Source organism: Ambystoma mexicanum, chromosome 6p (assembly GCF_040938575.1).
Source record: "Ambystoma mexicanum isolate Mex_15411 chromosome 6p, UKY_AmexF1_1, whole genome shotgun sequence".
Classification (NCBI taxonomy): domain Eukaryota; kingdom Metazoa; phylum Chordata; class Amphibia; order Caudata; family Ambystomatidae; genus Ambystoma; species Ambystoma mexicanum.
This window is the reverse complement of record NC_090935.1, coordinates 1,361,841,872-1,361,865,313: the sequence shown is the minus strand read 5'-3', so window position 1 is coordinate 1,361,865,313 and position 23,442 is coordinate 1,361,841,872. Positions and strand designations below refer to the sequence as shown.

Here is a 23,442-nt window from a genome sequence, read left to right as displayed (position 1 = left end):
TAATCTGCATTTTCATAGGTCAATTGTACTGTTTTGTTCCTCGATCCTTTAGCATAACAAACACTATTTTCAAGTGCTGAAAATGTGTTGACCTGACTCTTTGCTGAATAATCCCCCCTCCCACCTGTACCCAAAAGAGGCTGCATGGGTGAACTAGTTGACGGCCGCATTGGCCTTGCATCGTAGTGATTAACATGTCCCATACACAACTCGGAGAAGGTGACTCCCTGGGGATTATGTAATGAAATTCTCTCTACCTCAGAGGGCAGGTAGACTGAAGGCGATGCGGGGCCAAGGGAAATCCAACAACGTTTTTCCCATTCATTTATTAACGTAGGGCCATGATTGAAACATCATTCAAGCAGTTAAACGTTTCCATACCTCTCATATGTGCTTGGTGCAAGTCTTTCCCCATGGGCATGTCATCAAATACATGTGTTGGCTGAGAGATATGACTCTTGTCAAACAATGCCCCTAGTTTTGATTTAACTTTGGGTAATCGCAGTTGATTGTTCCCAGAGTCATTCGGTTCAATTGCCAAAGATTAGGGGCTATAGGGGACTGTGTTTGCATCCATGGCTCGTTCCTCATAAAGTGAAGCCTGTAAGCTAGGTGCAATATGGTCCGCACTAGAGTCGTGCTGTTGAATGGGCGCCGTTATATTTAGCCCTGTGTGTGAGTATGTATCCATTAGGCTCCTGCCACTGCGTAGGCTCCCCACCATGATATTTCAATATTAATTCAATTTGAATATTCAATTTAGAACACGTGTGACCACACTTTGTTAGTATTTGTATAGTAGCCCACCTTTCAATTTTGAAAACAACTACAACTCCCAATAAACACAACTTTATTTGTAATGTCAGTTGTAAGACAAAATCAGCATTTCACTCACAGTTAAGTCACCCGCTCCACCGTCGCCACCCAGCCAAACAGTCCATCAGTCCTACACTTCAGCACACTTCCGGATGCGTGCGCGAGATGAACGTGCACCCGAGCTTTATGGCACTGGCTGTACGATGGTGGGCGGGTAACAGGGCAGAGCTGCAATCAAAGGAGAGTAAAATCACAATGCGGCAAAGTTGCCGCGGCACTCTGTAAGCTGTGCCAGCAAGTCCACAACTACAAGCACAAGTCCCCGCCGTGCACTATATTTAATTTGTTGATTACAGGAACTTGTTGGGCAACGTTTCTACGGCCGCGAGCTTCCTCTTACAGATGGCCCGCTTCAGATCCACATACAAAGTCGAGCAGGGAGTCCAAGGAGTCCAGTCCAACAGTCCTACACTTCAGCACACTTCCGGATTGGTACTTTATAAAGCACCCCAACCAGAGTATACTAATAGGACCCCCGCCTCAATATGGGAAGAAGTAAATATACGTATCTGGTCTAGGATTATGTCTGCAGGCTATGTTGTTCTCTCTCCTTTCTCAGCGCCATGATGCCCTCGGGTCAGTGGAGTAACTTTGCTGAAAATGTTGGGGGGACATGACATCTGGAGGAAAGGGGCCCCAGCCAAATGAATGGGGTCAAAATGGTGTACCATGAATGTTGGTGGGGACAAACACCCCTGTCCCCCCCTAAAATTACGCCCATGCCTCGGGTGAATGAGCGCTTAACAAATTACTGTAACATAACATAACATCCCATAACATAACAATGTCTAAAAACACAGGGAGCCACGCCAGACAACATTGTTTAGTGCATGGCTCTCCCAGGCGGCTCGTTTCATACCTTTCCCAGTGGGGCCTTGCTTCCTGGCAAGTTAAGCTCTAGTTTCTATATTCCTTGGAGACTGTCAGCCATGCCTGGAGCACATGTTCAGGGCTGGACGTGGCCCACATTTATTTGCCACATTGTGGTTTTATCTAAATCTTCTGCTTTTAGAATGACCGCTACCATTATACAAATATCAATGGGGAAGCTTGTCAACTATTTAGCTCTGACCACCATGAATTTCCTGCTCACTCTTTTGATTCTTCTTTATCTCTAGCAGCCTCAATATTAGAAGTGAGACACAATGATGATGCAGTGTACAGGTCCATAATGTGGTAATAAGACCCGAGGCGGCGGGCCAATACAGCCCCAGGTAATGCCCCCAGGGCCGTAGTTATAGGCCAGAGCGTAGCAAGGGCCTTAACAAAGTCCCGGGGGCATTACCGTGGGCGGTATTGGCCCACCGCCGATGGTCTTATTGCCATTAGCACCCCGGCCCGTTAGACCAGGGTGCTAATGGCATTTTTTTTTCTTTTTTTCGCTTGTTTCAAAACAGAAAAAGAAAACAAAAAAAAAAGTTTAAAAAATGGCTGCCGGGAAAGGGAAAAGGTAGTCCGTTTTCCCTTTCCATGGCGGCCATCGGGAGCAGACGAGCTGGGAACACAAGTGTTCCCAGCGCGTTTGCTCCCAAGACCAGAAGAAAAAAGAAGGTAAGTGGGGTTGGGAGGGCGGAAGGGAGGGGGACGGGGAAGAAAAAAAAAGAAAAAAGACGTACTGCGGTCTCCGGCGGGTGACGATGGAAGCGTCCAGCCGTGTGGAGGCTTGGAGCGGGGATGAACACAGTCTTTATATAATTAATATTCAAAGTCATATACACGATCACGATAACTCACTTTGTACTCCGGAAATCAACAATGGTAAATATGTACAATTCTAAAGTGGTACCACTAACGTTATTAGATCTCATTAAAGTGCATATGGCCAGAATGACACACAGATCAAAATAAAGAGGACACCAGCAGTAGAGAGAGGAAGGAAAGCAAGATTTGAGAAATTGGCAGAATACTGGCCCCGTCTACCTAGACACAGTTCTGTGTGGAGATCCCCCCACCTGGGCAACCTGTAGAAGAAAGATACAAGCCCAGTCCATATATTGTTCGCACTAGACGTTCTAATAGTTCTGCAACCCCAAAGTACCTTGGCGTTGTAGCGTTCTTCGTTGGGGAAATCGACAACCCTTCTTGAGTGCCCTCCCTTTAAGACATGAGTCACGGGTCGTCGAACGTCCAACAGAGAACAGGTCGAGCTACGACGGTGAAGTGGCCACGTCGTTCCTAGCGGTGCTCGTTGATGGGGAAGCGTAAACATCCTGCAAGGAAGATGCGTGCGGGGCACCTCGATGTCAATAGTTCTGGACCGCAAAGAGTTGAAAAACTGTGGCCCAGCAAGGGCGTCGAGTTGTCGGCCTCTCTGTGGTCTTCGGGTGGCGGGAAACCCACCGGTGGATGCTCCTCGGTGCGTTGACGGTCAGGCCTTCTCCGGCAGGATACAGCAGCAACGATGCGGATGAGAGCGTCCTTGGATCAATGAAGTTCTTAGGCAACGGGAGCACGGCAGCTCCAGTCGGTGACAGTGGTGGACAACAGGCTGGGCGCTTCTCCTTGGAGTTCCGCAGCAATCCCCGTATCGGGTCGGCAGCCTGTCGAAGGTCTGTCTATCAGGGAGCTTGGGCAAAGATCAGCTTTGCACACTGGTCCCTCATAGTTCGGGAAGAGGGCGCCTTACCAGGTCCTCTCTTGGTCAGTCCTTGAAGGCACAGCAGCTTTCAGATTGTGAAGCAGAGCAACAGCAATTCTTCTCATCCAGCAGGGCCAAGGTTAAGCTTCAGTTACTCCAGTTACTCATCGTAGTGGACTTCAGCTTCCGAACACGATTCCTAGCAGTGAGAGGTCCCCAGACATACTGTTGATCTCCCATTCATTCTGCTGGGTCATACTCAAGCATCCAATCACGACTACGGCATTCATGCAGGCAGGCAGCCAATCAGGCACACAAGGTATTCAGGCCATTCACTTCTCTCCAGACACTCACAACAAGTTATGTGTATTGGGACAAGTACCGAGCCATTCAACATTCCAAGCTGCATTCATACCGGTTTCGGGGAGGGCGGTCTCAACCATTGTTTCAAACACCAGATACTAGATAGCCACAACATAGAATGCGTGTTTGTCACACACTCCATTCACCCAGGTCCCACCCACAGGCGTCCCCACAACATGCAGTCGTTGAGAAGGCTCCAGCCAGTCTGGTCGGCACTTCCCCACACTAACATATACGAACTTCCACCCAACAGCCAGTCAGCGGGGGAGCGACAGAGGCAGGGCTTCCCGGGACTTTGGGAAGATAAAGGTAACATGTGATTGAAGGCAAGAGGCCATGGAGGCCATTTTGTCTCCATAAGGAATCTACTGATTCCAATGACAGGACCTGGGCATTCCAAAATGGAGGACGCTCAGGGCACCAGTCATTTCAGCACGGAGCTGCCACCAGCCCGTACCCTGCTCTGTGGGTCACCCACAGGTGCCCAAAAACATACACTAGGGGCACAGGGTTGCCATAAGGGTATCCCACGGGTCTGTTCACCAAACCAAAAGAGAGAGAGCTGCACTGCTAGGAGTCCCACAAGAACTCCTACGTGGAAAACACGACAGAACACACAATAAAAACCAGTAAGGGACAAGGATACGGAGGCCCTGTCCCTCCGATGCATTTCCAGCATCACAATTACTCATACAGCAGGACTTAGAATAAGTAATGTTACACCACCAGAATCTCATGTATTGGTCCTAGATGCAGAGCTGGATAGAAATGCTGCAGTTTTAATAGAGATTAATGCACTCAGCCTTTAATGTTTTGACTCTGGAATCAATCTGATAGTATCTGTTCTGGGGAAGTTGAAGGTAACCATGATCTGTATATTACATTAATTAATAAGAAGAAAACATCATAACAATGAATTGTAATAATGGTTTAGAATCTCATATCCTAATTTGAAAGGAAGTGGGGGATATACGATTAATGCTAATAACCAATATGGGTGCCAGGAATAGAAAGGACTTAGCCCTGACCCAGATTGTGGTTGATTATGGAAACAACAGTCACATTTCTAAGTTTTCTGATCACAAAATTAAGAAACGAGTCAGACTGATATGGGCTTTAATGCTGTTCTTGCTCCACTGACTTAGATTCTATGGAAATAAATAATGGATGTGTGCGGGTCCAATCAAGTCAGCTGTCGAGGGTAGGCAGCTCTTGAAATTAGAAGATGGAAATGGGGGAAAGAAGATGCATTGCCTTAGATTGAATTATGATTCTAAGCCCAACCCTACCTGGGCAGGCTAGATGTGTGTTCATGGGTTCCTTTGACCCTTCAGCCAAAGGGTCTATTCCTTCCTTAATGGCTTCTGGCCAGTCAGTGTGGCTTTTCTCTCTTGGAACATAGGTGGGATTTGGAAAGTTTTTTTGGAAAGGGATAGAGTGAATCCCTTTGGAAAGCATAAATGTGTTTGAATTCAAGAAATGGTCTTGCTAAGGAAATATATATAAGGCCCAGCGGGCGGTGAGGGGTCAATATTACTAGATTCCACCATCTACGTGAAAGTTAATGAGCTTCTTACCTGGTTTAACTTTGTCAGAAGATATCACTGCAACTTCCAGAGTCACACTCAGCAGTGAAACCTCTGTTTATCAGTGTGCACATGGCTCCTGTTTCAATAGGTAATTATTTAGTTATTTGTTTTTAGTATTTGTACAATGGATCACTCACCACCAGCGTGGTCTCTCGACTTGTAAGATCCAAAATGCAGGAGGGCGAAAGAGAGACAGGTTTCAGGACTTGAAGAAGGAGAGATGGTCTGAAGTATTCTGGAGTTTCAGTTGTAGGTTTTTGCAGAGTCTAGAATCTAGGGACAGGAAGGCTTTGGGTATGATGCAAAGTGATCTGGATGATAAGCTGAGGTTTCTGGCTAGGATGTATAAGTTACATTTTGAGATGAGCAAAGGAGGTCCAGTCATGGTGAAGGCATTGTGAGTGATGGAAGGGATTGAAGGTAATCTATGTATGACCAAGAAGCCAATGAGCAGTGGACAAGGTAGTTTCTATCGGCTTGTCTCTTCTGAGTTGAAGTAGAATGCTTGCCACCACGTTCTGTACCATTTGGAGTTGCATAATTGTACTGAGGGAAGAGCAAGATGTGTACTGTTTTCTTTGTCCTTCTAGATTAGATTAAGGCTTTCACTGTTGTGATCCTAAAAGGGGGGGCATTAGGAGAAGCAGGACTTTTTTAAAGTGATTGAATGTGGAAGAAGCAGTTGCTGGCACAGCATTTATTTCGGCATTATGGAGAGGTCTGTGTTGATATTGATAAGCAAGATTTTTACGGCTGCAGTGGGTTGGGGCAGGCCCAAAGGAAGGAACCCATGGAAAGAAGAGCATGGTTCATGATGAGAAATGTGGTTATATTTCAATTGAGATTCAGCCAATCAGCCGATCAGCTTCCGTCCTTGGGCAAACCACGTTTCTAAAGTATAATTAATATATTGAAGTCTGGCAAGGCTTATTTGGGTACGTATTGGCTTGTCAGACTGCTGCACAGTGATCCATTGATCGTCAGTATATGTACATTTGATTTTAATACATTATTTAGCCCTGTGTAAAACCTCTACCACCTGAACCTGTGTACTCTGTCATTCTCACTCATACATGTGTCTAAGACTTCATAATTGTGCAAACCTGGGCATAGGTTAACATTTCGTCTTGAAAAATGAATTTCAGGATATTTTTGACTCGCGTTGATTATGGAAGAATCTGAAGTGTGTTTAACATGGAGTGTGATTTATCTTTTTTATTTATTTTTTTAAACCTTTTAGGAGCAGACCCTGCCAAACTCTTGCTCTCCCATCACATATCCCCGGACCTCCTTAATGTTTGGTGCCTGCTGCAAAGTATTGTCCTTCCTTAGTTCTCCCTTCTTTTTCCCTGTGTCAATTTTCATAACTTAATCCTCGATTGGCCGTCCTGGTGTTCCAAAGAACAAGTGGTACTCAGGAAATACACAACTCTCGTTGGCTTCTTAGTAAGAAACCCATTGCACGAGACAGGACCATGATAAACCTTAGGATCGAGATAAATCTGAGTGTATGTGACAACTCCTGAATACTTGAAGTAAGATCAAAAACAATAAATCTTGCTACCCAAGGAGCAATAATAGACAAAAGGTATGGGAAATTCTCATTGATACCCGTTGCCAAATTTTACAAACAAAAGGCGTACCGACCCTAACATACGGAGCTGAGACTTCCCTTAGTTACTCCTGGAAAGAGTGGTCATTAGTAGAAGGATTATTTTGGAGGAAAATCCCTTGAGTACCCAATTGTGTACGAATCACTATCATACGGCACGAATTAGGATTGATATCAATCCACACAATAGTGGTATGGAAAGCACTGTCACTACTTCGCAAGCTCATTATGCCTAACCAACCGCGACAATTTCAAATATTGGAAGCTGACGAAAAAGGAAATCTAGATTGGGTTCAAAAATCATTGTCACTGCCGTGCGACGCATTTTTAGATGAAGCTAACATATCACTGGAGACCCTGGTACATAACCATGAAACAGCAAAAAAGAAGCTCTGTCTCTGGGATTGGTCTCAAACTCAAATAAACAAGTTACGTTAGAAGCTCTACGAAAACACCACTGAAGAATCCAGAGCTGCGAACGTGATTCCAAAATAGCTATCTAAATTCCTGAGTACCTAGCATTGCACTATACTGATGCGTATTAGACTGAATTTGTACCCACCTAATGAAATACTCAGTGAGAGGAACTTAAGTGCTGACAGAACCACACATTGTAGATGGTGTAAAAGAAACACTGAAATATCTCTTAATGAACTGCATATCACTCACCTCTGTAAGAACTAACCATCTTGGCTCTCTAATAAGCGTGAAAACCAATGTGGAGCATTTCGGACTGGTGGACTTTTATGTGTCGTGGAGACAATCTTAAAATGTCTTTTGCATTCACTCTTTTATCAATGAATTATTTTCTAAGAGTGTGTGATAAACATTGGTCATTTAGGATGTAAAATGCGATTGTATTTTATCCTTATATAATTACTCTTAGAATGCACTTGTGCGCTTGCAACCGTTGTGGAGACAATCTTAAATGTTGTTTGTATTCACTATCTTTATTAATGAGTTACTCGCTAATAGTGTGTGATGAAGACTTACTGTTTGTTATGTAAACATTTTAATGTATTTTATCTTTTCTATAATTATTTTTTATATTTTGCCTAATACTTGGTAAAGGTTTGTAATAAGCAATAGACAAATAAAATAAAACAAATTCAAATAAAAAAAAACTTCATTCTCTTTCATGTCCTCTCAATGCTCCTGGTGGGTTCCCTTTAGTAGCTGCCACTTGTTTCCAATCTGTACTCACACCACTGTGCCCAATTCCCTCCCCTCTGTTACATTGTAGCACGGACAGGAACCATTTGCTTCTGCTTCCCATCTACTCTGGTTGTGTGTTGTTTCTACGAAACATAGAGATGATGGATGGGACTTGGTTTTAATTATTTTCCAATGGTGAAGGGTAAAAAAGGGTCTCTCTGTAGATTTTGTGGGCGTAAAGGGATACCGGGCACCGGTAATGACACCGGTGCCAGTAATCCCTTTGCGCCCTAATAATCACTGGTGCCAGTAATCCCTTTGCGCCCTATTCCGAGGTCCCTCAGCGGGTCCCTCCCTTAACGCCTGGTTTTACCAGGCGTTATGGACGGGACCCGTTAAGGGATACCGGGGTCAATAACGGTACCGCAATTTGCGGTACCGTTATTGACTCCTTCCCCCTTCCCATTGAGCTCTATGGGGGATAAAATGGGAATGGGGAATGGCTTTTACAATGGGGACTTACCGGTCCTGCCACGGTCAGACTGGGCCGGTAAGTCCCCATTGAACGAGGGCAGACACGGTCCCATTATTGGTGTTAGTCATGGCGCTAACAGCGCCATGACTAGCACCAACCTCGTAATGAGGCCCAATGAAATTAAGCCAAAATATGCACAAACTGTGGAAAAAAGTTCCCGCATCTCCACATATGCTCTAGAAGCATCTGCACAATGTCACGAGCTCTGTTAGCCATATCAGCACAAATGGTTTCTCCCTTGTGACTCTTCCCTCCCAAAACGTTCTCAATCACACACAGACTCCTCAGTGAGAACTTTCTTCTGACTCATCTTTCAGGTTGATGCCACTGTGCCTGGTCTGCAAGCCATTATTGACCAGGATTACTCCAGAAGATCTGAGCCAATCACGTGTTCCAGAGGACCTTTGCCAAGATCAGAGAACAAGCAAACCGCAGGAGTGATGAATTTTCCGAAGATACTGAAAACAATGCATTTGTCTGGTTTATTGAGCTTGCTACACTCACTAGAGCAGAATGCAAGTGTGCGCTGGTGGTATGGTGTATGTTATTAATAAAGAAAAAAATCTATGCTTTGGCTGATCAAGTTTATAAATTTATCGTCCAGATGTGGATGATCTCTTCTCAAGGAATTTGCGGAGTAAATTAGCTCCAGCTTCAAAGAAGATTTACAACAGATAAAGAACGAAATGAAATGAGACAGTAGAGTTGGCTTCCATTGTTGTAAACACCAACCGTATGTAAGACTTTTCATTTTGGTCCATACCCAGCGCTTTGTTGTCTAATAATGCAGGTTTTGAGAATGTTTTAAGTGATGATTTGAATAAGGACGAACTGAAGTTCACTTCATATTCTTGGATAGGAAAACTTGATAAGTAGCACATGTATTTGCATGTTTTAGTGGCGGTATATTGCTCATAAACCAACATAACCCTTAATAATGAAATCACGTGGTCATAAAACACGAACAATGCACACGGGTCCAGTAACTCATGAATGACCTTGATTCCCAGGTCCCTTTTATACCGAGGTTTTGGGTGGGCGCCTGATGCTTATACATGCATGGGAGCACTGCACGACTTGGCTGGACTTTTGCGGCTAGTTCTCAAATCATATGGGTGCAAGATGTGCATTGTGTAAGATGCAAGGGAAGATTCTGCAGGGTGCAATAGTTTTGAATAGCAAATGTATTCTGGGTGCGCTGTCCAAACTCTACTCATGCTCCACCAAATCTGTGTGATGTCTCAATGCCATGGGCAACGGCATGCAATTAAATGGGCATAAACGTAGAAATGCACATTGCAAATCATCGCTAACTTCTTGCTGGGCGTGGCTTGTCCTTATGTCGTGTATGGAGCTTGTGATCACAAGGAAGAGGATAGGGATGGGGATGGGAAGACCCTGGAGACCGGGGATCACCGCCCCCCTGCACGATTCACAGAGGTGGTGTACAAAGGACTCCTTAGGGCCTACGTCCCGTTCCCATGCTTATGTCAGAAATCCCAAACAGCACCAAGACCGCCAACTTGGTTTGGGGATCAGACAGCTACAATGCCCAAACCAAATTGTGGACGAACAAATGTGAACTGTATTCCAAGAAGAAAAACTTAGGGAGTAGAGTAGAAGTCACTTGCCGACCTACCATAGTGTGGCCATGCTAGTCAGTAGCAAAGTTATGTGGAGAGCAAGGAACACATATTGCAGTGCGGCTCCCATGATGCTTTTTGAAAGCAGCCCACAGTAAACCGCGTGAGCTTATATTTTTCCAAGGAAGACAATAAACCATACCACAGGGGAGGTGAAGCCACAGCAGACCCCAAAGTCACTGTCATAGACTCTGGCAGCCAAGAAGAAAGAGGTGACTGATTCTTATATAACCCTGGTGCATTGAACTGCAGGGTGGGCTTCTGCACAATCTGTTAGGTAACAATCCACGTTCTGCTATTTTAAATCTCTATTTGTGGACTCCCCAAACGTTTTGCTTTTGTTTCAGCATTCTGTCCTGACTTTTGCCAGTGAAGCACAACCTTCAGCTGCACTCCACTTGGCTTTCGCTCATTGTTATGGGGGAACTGACATGTCCTTCAGACAGTCAGTACTGAGAAACTTTGTTTCTCTTAGTCTTATGACTGTGCTGCCACTTTTGGCAACTATATTTCATTGTGCAAAGTACATTACACTACTGCACAATGAGGTCCTTGCATTTGCAGGCTTTAGACATGTACTAAGGATTTTTTGGTAACTGGACCCAGAAGTAGACTAGTGGCAGCAGAAACCTTTTCATGTATTTCATGAACTTTTACCAAGCCATACCATGCTTACCATGTTTGGCTCATGACTGTGACTAGTGTCTGACATGGCCGTGAAATTGTCTTCTCCTTTGGCCATTTTGTTTGTTGGTCTGCCTCCTGATCTTTGTGACCCAGGGAGTCCTTATTTGGGCATGCATTCACCCGCAAACCTGCCGCTTTATGCAGGATAATGATTGTCACGTGTGTAGGTACCCAGGAAGTGGGCTGGGACTGTCTGGTCCCAATCCACACTACTGGTGCCAGGATGTCTGGTGTGCACAAGAGCATGAGTGCCGCAGTGGTCCCTGATTGGACCACTGCTGGCATGCATGAGTGGGCCAGATCTCTTCATTGGTCAGCTGGATGCAAGCATTTATGGGACCTGTGGATATAAGGAGGGGTCCTGAACGCAGACCAAGAGATATCCAATAGGTCCAAATCGACCTAAACATGGAACCAAGTATCCAGAAGAGCTGAGTAGATCAAGTCTATCCAGAACCACGCAGAAGAAGGTATTCACCTGAGATTGCTTTTATCCTGGCAGAGCCCTGCTTTGCGCTCGATCTCTGAAAACCTGTGAGGGTGCTTCAAACCCTTGGAGTAGTGGAATCAATCACTCTCGAGTTCTTTTTGTTGCCCTGCAAAAGCACCTTTTCTAGAGTGTCCCTGGGGCCTCCATTTGACTGATCAGCTCGATCATTGGCACTTGCGAAGGACCATTGCCTTATCGAGTTTTACCTCGAGCTTTGTGGAAAATCTAGGTCTCACTGCAAAGCATCCTCTTGCCAAACTGGTGACTTTTCCACCTTTCGTCAAGGATCAAGGATCCTGAGACAAGCTGCATCAGTGCTTTCTTTGTCCTGCACTCGAGATGAGAGATACAGCTCCTAGTGTAAACCCACACCTGCACCGCCAACGCAGGTGCATTTTGAAGCTTAACCAAGGGTGAGATTTCGCACTCCATTCGACCCTCTCCAGACCTGCCAAGTTTGGACCCCGAGTGAGCTAAGGATGGTGAGTAATAATACCACTTACCAGTGGCCCCTAGTTCATCCATTGAATTTTTACGCATAAAGGATCCCATGTGGTCCTTTCCTTGGCTTGGGTGGCTTCCACTTCCTAAAACCTTCCAAAAGCTAAGAATAGCTTTGTTCTCCACAGCAGATCCTCCTCTGACTCTCAGACCTCCTTTCCTACATTTCATAATCCTCTTCCTTCTTTTTTTTTGACCCACTATAATATTGTATTTTGTGCCTTTACGCATGACCAAGTGTTTTTACACGCACATGTAACATTGAGCACAAGGCTCTAATCTTCTTAGGGATAGACTTCTGAAGTTAGTGTTATCCATCTCTGGAGTTTGCCAATGTGAAAAAGATTGTTTGCTTTTCCTCCTTATAGGTTTTGGGAGGTATTCCAGACTTTACTGCATTGACCAAATGTGACTGTGCATATATTTTACATAGTGTCTGTTTAAGTAGTGGCATTACTGTATTCTTTATTCATTTGTGTTAATTCCTGGGCCCAGTAAATTGTATATTTTTATATGCTACTGTCATTCTTGTTGTCCTACTGTGTGCGCTCATCCAAGACCTCAGATCATCCCCACTACTCCTGACTTAGCCTTTCCTGCTCGCCAAGCTACCTTGAAATGGCCTGGCTAACTTCCCAGAAGTGTTCCCTGTTTCACTAACCAGGGTGGCCTCCTAAACCTTTGTTCTCCAGAGCAGAGTTTAGAAATCAATTCTAACAAATTGGTTTACAGCGGTGGAATAAGAACTGAAGTACTTGGGTGTTGCACACTTGTGTGGCACTGGATTACATTTACACAGTAACACAATGACTTTTGTTTGCTAGTAGTTGTTAACCACATAACTAAACTTATAAAATGGAAACAGTCACTGCTATTACTTTGGGTGCTTCTAAATCTGAAACACTAAGAAGGCTATGTGCAGAAAGAGGCATCACTACCTCTGACACAGAAACCGAGCTAATCCAAAAGATTGTAGAGTGGCAGGAAAGTAGAATTGTACCTCTAGCCTCCTATGATTGTGCAGGAGGTGCTAGGACTGTTCCCTAACAGTCATTATATGGCTGTTGCTGCCATCATAACAAGAGAGGATGAGGATGATGCTCTATCCCATGTGTCCGCTATTTCCTCTGAAGCTGAGGCTGTGTTAGATCACAAGAGACAACAGCTTAGGCCGAGAAAAAAGGATCTTGAGTTTAACATGGCTAAGATGGAGATGGAAGAACTGGAAAACAAAAAGATAGGGAACATCAGTTGGCACTTGGCAAGCTTCAAGCTGCGAAGATCTCATCAAGAGGGTCTGGGAATGGTGCTGGTCGTTCCTCACATCGTAGATTTCCTAAAGATCTGCTCCATGTGTATGATGAAAAAAATGATATCATGGACTGGCTAACTGCGTTTGAGTATGGATGTTAAGTACACAAAGTAGTAGATGCGGATAAGATTGCATGGTTGCTCAGTAGACTGCCCCCCTCTGGCTGCAGTGTCATTGTGGAAATGTCAAAGACTGAGAGAAAAGATTTTGTAAAATTGAAGCAAACCCTGATCTTGAGGTTTGGCAAGACTCCTGCCCAATACTTGAAAAGATTCAGGGGGTACAAGAAACAAGAAGGTAGTACTTTAGTCACATATTTTACTGAATCTTTAAAGAACTTGACTGGTTGGTTAGAAGGTTATAAAGTCGCCACGTTTTAAGGCATGGTCCATTTGGTTATGCTGGAACATATTTTTGCCTCATGTTGCCCTGAGCTTAAGCAGCATCTGGCTGACTGTAAGGAGTTATATCATAAGAAGTTAGCCACTGCAGCAGATGTATGAATATCCCCCAGGGTGACCCATAAGGAAAAGCCTTCTTCTGGGAAGCAGGAAGAGGGGAAGAAGCAAAAAGAGAAAGACAGTGGGTCATCTGAAAACACGGTCATACAATGTTTAAAAAGGGTACCTCACATGACCCTATACAGTGTAGTGGGACTAATCATCCCAAGCACAACTCTGGTTATTGTAAGCCTGCTTATGACCCAGGACCCAACGGAAAATGTGTGGCTTCTGGAGCAAATGACCATGTGAAGAGGGAGCCTAGATGTAAGGTCAAAACCTTAGGGGTCCACTCTGTGAATCTGGCCTTCTCTCATGATGAGTAAGAAATACTCACAGGGACATCCGTCTCTTCTGATTCCTTACCATGTGGGATAGGATCAGAAGTAGTCTTAGTTTCCCTGAGATCCTGGGAACCTAGAGTGTCTGAAGCCTATACCTCCATATACCTCCATCCCTGATAATACAAAGCATTACTTTAAGGCTAGTGTCTTGGTAGATGTTGTGGACAACACTGCCATTAGGGACACTGGGTCCAGCAGAACTGTAGTGGATTCCACTTTGGTAAATTTATAGGAGCTATCCAGATCCCCTCTGATGCCCACTAAGTTAGTTGGCTGATGGACCCCCTGTCAAGTTTCCAGTTATTCCTGTAACTCTAGCTGGTAATGGTGGAGTAATAAGGGTACCTGTAAGTGTTCAACGGCAAGTGCCTGGGAGAGTTGTGCTGGGAAATTATCTCAGAGGCTTAGGTCTTGTGGGAGATACAGCAGACCAACCCTGCACTAGGTCACAGACCAAGGCTGCCTTGACCAAGTCCAAGGTTTAGCCAAAGCCAAAGGGGAAACCCAAGGCTAAAGGAGTCAAAAAGCAAAAGAGAGGGAAAGAGAATATTCCCCTCAACCCACCTAATACTGATGTGGAGGCAGTTGGCCTAGCACCTTAACCCGATGAGGAAAAGGGGCTGCCTGAAATACTTAACCCACATGACCATCCTAAATTGCAGAGCTTTCTTGCAGAAGATGGTCCTAAAAGGGGAGAGTTCAATAAGGGCCAACGTGAGTGCCCATCTTTGGAAGGCTTTAGGAAACAGGCCTGTTCCCAGCTTGAGGGTGAACCTCCTGGGAAACACATAATGTATTGGGAAGGTGGGCTACTATACATTGAACCCACAGAGTCCATTGAAGGAGACCATAGGAGGTTGGTAGTCCCCCTTCAAGTGAGACCCGTCCTCCTGTAGTTGGCACATGAGATGCGCCTTGCAGGTCATCATTGTATCAAGGAGACTAAGGAGCAGTTATCCATGCACTTCTACTGGCCCAAGATGTGTCCAGGTAGAAGACCACTGAAGGAGTTGTGCCACTTGCCAAATCTCTGGTAAATGTGGTACAACAATTCAGGCTCAATTGGTACAACTCCCTGTAGTGGGTGTACCACTTGGGAGGGCAGGGATTGATATTGTTGGTCCTCTTGACCCCCCAACATCCTCTGGCAGCAGGTTTATTTATTTATTTATTGTATTTGTTGGTAGCGCTCATACCCAGAGGTATTATGGCATTAAAGTACAAGGTTAGAAGAACATAAAGTTACAGGAATTATAGCAATATGGTGGTTCAATTGTATCAGAGGTCAAAAGTCAGATACTTGGTAGGTAAGGCAGTGCATTACAGATATTTGTTGAATAAAAAGGGTTTTGCTTTCTTGTGTAAGGTAGCGTAGGCAGGTTCATCTTGTATGTGCCAACAGCAGGGTGTCCAGAGTGTGGGAGTGATGGTGGTGAAACAGGAGCCCCCGGATCTTTGTCTGGTAAATCTGGGAATGCTCAGGGCAGAAGTGGTGGAGGAACGGAGATTGTGTTTCTCAATGATACGGTTTGTGAGATTAGGAGGGCAGTGTTATTTAGGCAGTGATAGCTGATGGCTCGGAGTTTGAACTCAATCGGGGCTTTGATGGGAAGCCAATGAGCTTCCAGTCTGATGTGGAAGATGTTGGAGCGTCTCAAGCCCCACACTGCTCTGAGGGCATTGTTTTGCAGCAGTTTGAGTTTGTGAAGATCTCTGGTTGAAGTCCAGCTAAAATGGCAACGCAATAGTCTAATGTACTGACTATGATGCCTCTGGCTAGGGTAAGGCAGTTATCGGAAGTGAGGAATTTCCTGGAAAGTTTAATGAGTTTTGTGGAATAAATAGTGGAGGAGGCGATAGCTGTGATGTGTTTTTGCATGTTCAGTTCTGCTTCCAGGTAAATGACTAGTGTTTTTACATGGTTGGAGATGGGGATGGTGTTGCCATCTATGCAAAAGGAGGCGAAGGCCAGGCTGAGAAGCTTGAGGTGATGTGGGGATACTACGATAAGGAGTTCTGTTTTTCCATCATTCAAGCAGAGATGTGAGTGGCCATCCAGACTTGTATGATGCTGAAGACATGGTTGTTGAGAATGGAGTCAGTGTTGTGGTCACCATAGAATGTGAGGAGGACCTGAGTGTCGTCAACAAAGTTGTTTAAGATATGTTGTGGCTGTCGAGATGGTCAAAGAGTGGTTTTGTGTAGATGTTTTAGAGGGTGGGGGAAAGGCAAGAGCCCTGTTGGACACCGTAAAACACAGGTATGGGGTCAGGTGAATGGAGGCCTGCAAAGACCCTGGTGGTTCGGACAGAATCAAAGGATTGGATCCAGAGGGCGGTTTCTGGGGAAAGGTGGAAAGTGGTGGTGAGGTGTTTGCAGAGGATCTCATGGCTGCGGAGAGGTCTAACAGAAGAAGGATAGCAAGCTCACAATTGTCCCTGATGCGGTCAAGCTGGATTTAGAGGTCAAGGAGAGCAGTTACAGTACTGTGTCTAGATCCAAAGCCAGATTGGTGGGTGCTTAGTAAGTTGTGACTTTCGAGGATTAGCTGCAATTGCGACTATGCTGTGCGGTCGTGGTTTTTGAGGAGGTAGGGAACTGTGGTGATGGGGTGATTATTCTGGTGTTAGCTGACCATGCCACAAGATATTCTGAAGCCATCCCACTGAAGACAGTAACTGTCAGGTCAGTTGTTAAAGCATTGCTTGGCATTTTTACTAGGGTTGGCTTCTCTAAAGAAGTTGTGTCTGACAGAGACAGCGACTTCATGTCCAAGTACACACAAGCCATGTGGAAGGAGTGTTGGGTCTCCTATAAGTTTTCATCAGCTTATCATCCACGGACAAATGGCTTAGTTGAGATGTTTAACAGAACTCTCAAAAACTTGATTGGAGATATTGAGGAGCCCCAAAGGAGAAAGTGGGATCTCCTTCTACCATGCTTACTCTTTGCTTATTGAGAGTTTCCTCAACAAGGGATTGCATATAGTCCCTTTGAGCTTCTCTTTGCTCATCCTTTCAGGGGACCTCTAGCTATAGTTAAGGAAGGGCGGGCGCTCCCCACTCCTCCTGTCACTACAAATGTAGTGGACTAGTGTTAGGACTGAAAAATAGGATGGCCTTACTGATGGCTGAGGCCAGTGACAGGCTGAAGGCTATTTAGGCATTGGTAAAACATTGGTATGACAAGTACGGTTCACCTGTACACTTTTTCCCATGCCAGGATGTCCTGATTATGAATTCCATTAGGGCTAGGGCCCTAAAGAATAAATTGTCAGGCCCTTGCAGAGTTGTGGAGCAACTTGGTGAGATTAACTATTTAGTAGACCTCTGAATGCCTGGCCAATCCCCAAAAGGGTTCCATCTAAATCGAATGAAGGAATGTATCCCTAGCGTTGAAATGGCTGCTCTGCTCTTGGCATCAGGCAGAGAGGAAGACAAATCTGAACCCCTCCCTGACTTGATCCAAGGCAGTCCGTCAGATGGCTCCATTTAGGGTGTCAAATTAGCTCCTCAGCTATCTCCTCAGCGCAAGGTGGGGTGAGAACATTACTGAAGCAATTCTCCATCTTCTTTTCACTAACTCCAGGTTTGACACCTTAGTGCAAACACGACATTAACACTGGAGATAATGTGCCTACCAAAAGGAGAAGCTATAGGATGTTAGACAATGTTAGGTCCCACATCAAGTCTGAGGTCAACAAGATGTTAGATCTAGGGTGGTTGAACCCTCCAGTAGTCCATGGTCCAGTCCTGTGGTTCTGTAGCCAACGGCAGGTACCTCTGAGTTGAGGTTCTGTTTAAAGGGCTCTGAATGCTGTCACCAAGACAGATGCTCACCCCTTACCAAGAAGAGACAAATTGGTAGATAAGCTGGGTGCTGCCAAGTATCCCAGCACCTTTAATCTCACTGCAGGGTATTTGCAAATATCCCTGACCTAGATGCCGATGGGAAGACAACATTTTCAACTGCAGAAGGGCTTTACCAGTTCAGGATAATGCAATTGGGATTGAAGAATGCCCCTGCCACATTCCAGAAGTTGGTTCATCATGTTCTGAATGGGTTGGATGTATTATGCATTGCATATATGAATGATATAGAAGTCTTCCACCCTACTTGGGAGGAACATGCAAGACCCCTAGGGATTGTGGTGCGGGCTCTTCAGAAAGCCCACCTGACTATAAAGGCCAGCAAGTGTCAAATTGGTCAGGGCTCAGTGGTCTACCTTGGGCATAAGTTTGACGGAGATAGAATTCAGCCTCTTCCCTGGAAGGTACAAGTTGTACAGGACGGGTCTAACCCCACAACCCAAACCCAAGTGAGGGCTTTCCTGGGCCTCACTGGGTATTTCAGGAATTTCATGGCAGCCTATGGTACCATAGTTGCCCCCCTGACTGCCCTCACTAATCCAAAAGAAACACAAGAAGGTAACCTGGTCTGAAGAGTGTGAGAAGGCTTTCCAAGGCTTGAAAGACTCGTTGTGCCAGGCCCCTGTTCGCAGGACCCCAGACTATCAGAAATCTTTTATTGTGCAGACAGATGCTTTTGACAGTGGGATAGGCATAATTCTATCACAGCTAGATGAGAAAGGTAGGGAGCACCCTATTGGATGCAGCAGTCGCCAGTTTAAGGACAACAAACTCAGGTGGTCTATTGTAGAAAAATAATGTTTTCTATTGTGTGGGCCTTAAGGAAGCTGAGGCCCTACCTCTATGGGACCCACTTCACTGTGCAGACTGACAATAGGCCCTTACATTGGCTGATGAACATGAAGGGTGAGAATCCTAAGTGACTGAGGTGGTCCATTAGCCTCCAAGTCTTTGACTTCACTTATTTAGGACAGACCAGGTGTCCAACATAGTAATGCTGATGGGTTGTGCAGAATGTTTAACTGACCTGAAGATGAGACTCATCCAGGGGTGGATTATGTCCCCCTGTCCATAGTCTTGGAGGGGCGAGTGTTAGGTAAAATTTCATGTACTGTTATTTTACCTCTATATCTGTGGACACCTGAAACTTTTTGATTTCGTTTCAGCCTCCTATCCTGACTTTTGCCATTGGAGCACAGCCTTCAGCTGCACTCCACTTTGCTTTCGCTCATCGTTTAAGGGGTAACTGGCATGTCCTTCAGACAGTCAATACCGAGAAACTTTGTTTCTCTTAGTCTTATGACTGTGTTGCCACTTTTGGAAACTGTAATTCATCATGCAAAGTACATTACAGTACTGCACAAAGGGGTCCTTGCATTTCAGGGAGCTAGACATACACTAAGGATGTTTTGGTAACTGGACAATGTGCCTAGGAGTAGACTGGTGGCAGCACAAGCTTCATATATTTGTATTAACTTTTAACGAGCCAGGGCCGTGCCACGAGGGCATTTGTCATCTTCGATGGCCAGTTTGTTCGTTGTCCTTCCTCCTGATCGTTGTTACCTGGGGAGTCCTTATTTTTCATGCATTCATCTGCAAAAGGCACCGCTTTCACAGGCTAATGCTTGTCACGTGTGTAGGTACAAAGGAAGTGGACTGGGACTGTCTGCTCCAAATCCACTTTACTGGGCCAGCATGTCTGGTGTGCAGAAGAGCATGAGAGCCGCAGTGGTCCCTGATTGGACCACTGCCTGCGTTCACGAGTGGGGATGATCTTCTCATTGGCCAGCTGGGTGTGAGCACTCACTGGACTTGTGGATATGAGGAGGGCTCCTGAATGCAGACCAGTAGATCACCAATAGGTCCGAATCGATCTATACATGGAACCAAGTATCCAGAAGAGCCACGCAGACCCAAGGACTATTCGGAATCACGCAGAAGAAGGTTGGCACCCTGAGCCTGCCATTGTCCTGGTAGAGCCCTGCATTGTGCTTGATCACTGGAGACCTGTAAGGGTGCTTCAACCTCTTGGCGTGATGGGACCAATCACTCTCAATGTCTTCTTGTTGCCCTGCAAAAGAAACTTCACAGAAGTGTTCCTGGGCCTTCCACTGGACAGACCAGCTCGAAAATTGCAACCTGTGAAGGAGCGTTGTGTTATCGAGTTTTACCTCAAACTTTGGGTAAATCCTAGTTCACCATGCAAAGCATCCTCTTGCCAAATTTCGCTGTCCCAGCTGCTTTCGCCCGTGAGAGAGAAGCATGCGTCAGACTGTGAGACTTGGGTGTCCCTGCGTCACAGTGTGACAGTGGTGGGTGCCGCTGGTGACTTTCCTGCCTTTGTTCAAATGTCCTGAGACCAGCTGCATCAGTGCTTTCTTTGTCCTGCAATCGAGACGAGAGATACAGATCCTGTGCTAAACTGGAACGGCATCTGCACCTGCAGCGCCTGTGCACTTTGAAGCTTAAAGGAGAGTTCCGGGACTTTTTTTTTATTGTCCCTACGGTTCGGCCATGTGTTTTTAAGCATAACTCGGTAGATCGTAGAAAACTTTCCTATGGACCTTACCCAACTTTTCGTCCATTAACGCACTCGAAATCAGCCGCCATTTTATGATAATCCTATCATTTCCCCCCATCGACCTGGCTCACCTGCTTTTGCGGCACTAAATCAAATCCCCCGCCCCTGAAACAGACTTTATCAAAACATTCATATTCCCCGCCTCTATCCGTGACGTGACTGTGCTGCGTAGGCAAACGCGCCCAGGCGTCTTCTACGCGACTCTACACAGAATCCGGAAATCAACACAGATTAGCTCACAACACAGCGCGCCACAATTCGGAATATGAAACTGTACTTTTAAATCAAACCGCAAGATTGTAAATTTGGTAAAGTACATTTATTTGACATCAAATGTTTAGAGAATATTCAGCGATTTTCATTTTTATTTGCTCACGTTCCAAAAAGTTCGTTTTGAGGCACGCGATGTTCCTTTGCTGTACACAGGGTCTTAGATCATCTCACAATACAGCGCCACAATTCGGAATATGAAACTGTGGTTTAAAAGCAAACTGCAAGATTGTACATTTGGCAAAGTACATTTATTTGACATCCAATGTTTAGAGAATATTCAGCAATTTGCATTTTTCTTTGCTCTCGATCCAAAATAGTTCGTCTTGAGGCAAGCGATGTTCGTGTGCAGTACACAGGGTGTTGGTTTACGATAAAATAAGCTCTTCGGTCGCACTGATAATCGCATGGCTGTTCCAACAACGAGGCACTAGGCCACCACAACGGTCTGCATGTTGCATCTAGCCGTTAGTACCGCGTAAGGGCATACTTGTACTTGGCGATCGTCCCACAAAATGGTCAGGGTGCTAACGTTGTTCACGCGGATAAGCAATTGGCGATTATAGAACCCATCCGCCGGTGTCTGGTACTCGTGACACAGACAGTAATGGATGAAGTACCTGTTTGAAAAACATAAAAAATGAAATTAGTCTCACCATCAGATCTTTATTAAAATTATTCATTTTATATATTAGGTCGGGAAATTATTTCATAGCTAGGACAGTGCAACTGGGTTTTATACGTCAAGGGGGGGCTGTAGGATACTGAGACAGTCCCCCAGTGCAGGGGTTGACAGGGAGTGCAGGTGGAGAGTGGAAGGGCCCAGGACCGAGATCGCAGACAGTGGACCAGTTGTAGCAGGGGAGAGGGGGAGAGAAAGCAGAAGCAAAGAGGTAGGTTTTGAGGTGCTTCCGTAAAAGGAGACGGTTCTAGTGCGCGGTAAGCTACTGTATAGTAATTAAATTGCGGTATAAACTCATCTAAAGAGTTACTTACATTATATTTGCATTTTCCACTGTGTCTGTGCGTAGGGCAGCCCCGAAATACCACTCCTTCTATGCCGACGTTATTTCTTCTAATGAACGAACATGAAATGGCTTTCGTTTCTGAAATTATATTCATTATCGTTTCTTACGTGGTCCCGGCCTGTCAAGGTCAAATAACAATAGAACCTTATACTGAGTCGTGGGCCATTCTGGCACCCGAGAAAAAATCAAAGCAGCTGACCTTCACTTTGAACGAGCACACATTCCTAGTTAGCTACATTCAGTTTAAGGCCATCTCACAGGACTTGAAATTTACACTCCATCTTTGCATTTTGTCTGCGTGCTTTGCAGCCCAACAGAACCATAAATACGGAGACATTCTATATTTTTGGAAAAATTAGTTATATTACTGTTTGGTTTAATTTAATGCGCAAATGAACAAGGTTGGAGAGACACATTGCATGTACACTGAGCAATCACTTTAATTTACACAATACATAGCTACACATATTCAATGGGCCTGCGACATGAGGAGACTCCAGAGCAAAGTCACAGGTGACACCCGGGTGGTTCGCACAACTGCACAGTGAAGGGAGGGGCAACGGTGGAGAGAGACATTGCATGTACACTGAGCAATCACTTTTATTTACACAATACATAGATACACATATTCAATGGGCCTGCAACATGAGGAGACTCGAGAGCACAGACAATCAAATTACAATCATTTAAACCGTGATGTGTATTTCTCAATGAGCTCTTCTTTAGGTGGACATGGAACACAGGCAATGTTGGGTGGCAATGCAGTTGTCCCCTGCACAGGTTCGTTCACAACTCCATTTATGTGCCTATCTAGGACGTCAACAATAAGTCTTTCAATAAACTCATATTGCATATCCTCAAACACTGGTTTGATCACCCATTGTTTACTTCTTTTAGTGAAGGCCTTATTGTAGCGAAGCGTCCCTAAAGTTCCGGTCGTCCTACTTTGTTGACGGCCAACATTATGGTTATGTGTCAAGACCGCTAGAAGAGTCCGATTTATCATGCCCTCCATGCCAAAATGCAATCGTTTTGGCCTGTACTTTAGGCACATATTGTGGAACACCTCCAAATCTCCTGTGTGGCAGAATTCCGTGAGTCCCCTCAAAGCTTTTGTTATAGTTTTATCAAATACAATCTTTTCAATGGCTTTGTGAGTGGGTGATGAAGGAATCAACCACTTCTTCTTCCGTGCCTCCTCTGTGGACAAATGGCCATGTTCACAATTGTGGAAATGTTGGTTCGTGTTCCATCGGTGAACGTTTGTACAGTGTGGCATTACTGACCGCCCTTTTTCCAGTAGGATTTCCAACGACCCTCCACATGTTTTTGAGCTCCACCACTGTGAAATACCTTGCGTTTCTTTTTTTTTACTTGCAGCCGACAATTTTTTATTGATTGTTTTTGCAAGATGCCAAACGTCAAATTGGTGATTTATATTTTTGTACTGTTCTCTCATTGTCTTGGCAATTGAAACGTGTCTGTCCGTGGCTATCAGGTCGATCACCA

The 23,442-nt window shown here is 45.1% G+C and overlaps 1 long non-coding RNA gene across 1 annotated transcript in view; it reads left to right on the top strand.

Moving 5' to 3' along the window:
* The window catches only part of LOC138510421 (uncharacterized), a 232,916-nt gene extending 223,659 nt beyond the window's left edge, over positions 1 to 9,257 (top strand). The window contains exon 3 of the long non-coding RNA XR_011280382.1: positions 9,026 to 9,257. This is a non-coding gene — a long non-coding RNA (uncharacterized lncRNA). The remainder of the gene's footprint in view (positions 1 to 9,025) is intronic.
* Positions 9,258 to 23,442: the final 14,185 nt, after the last annotated feature.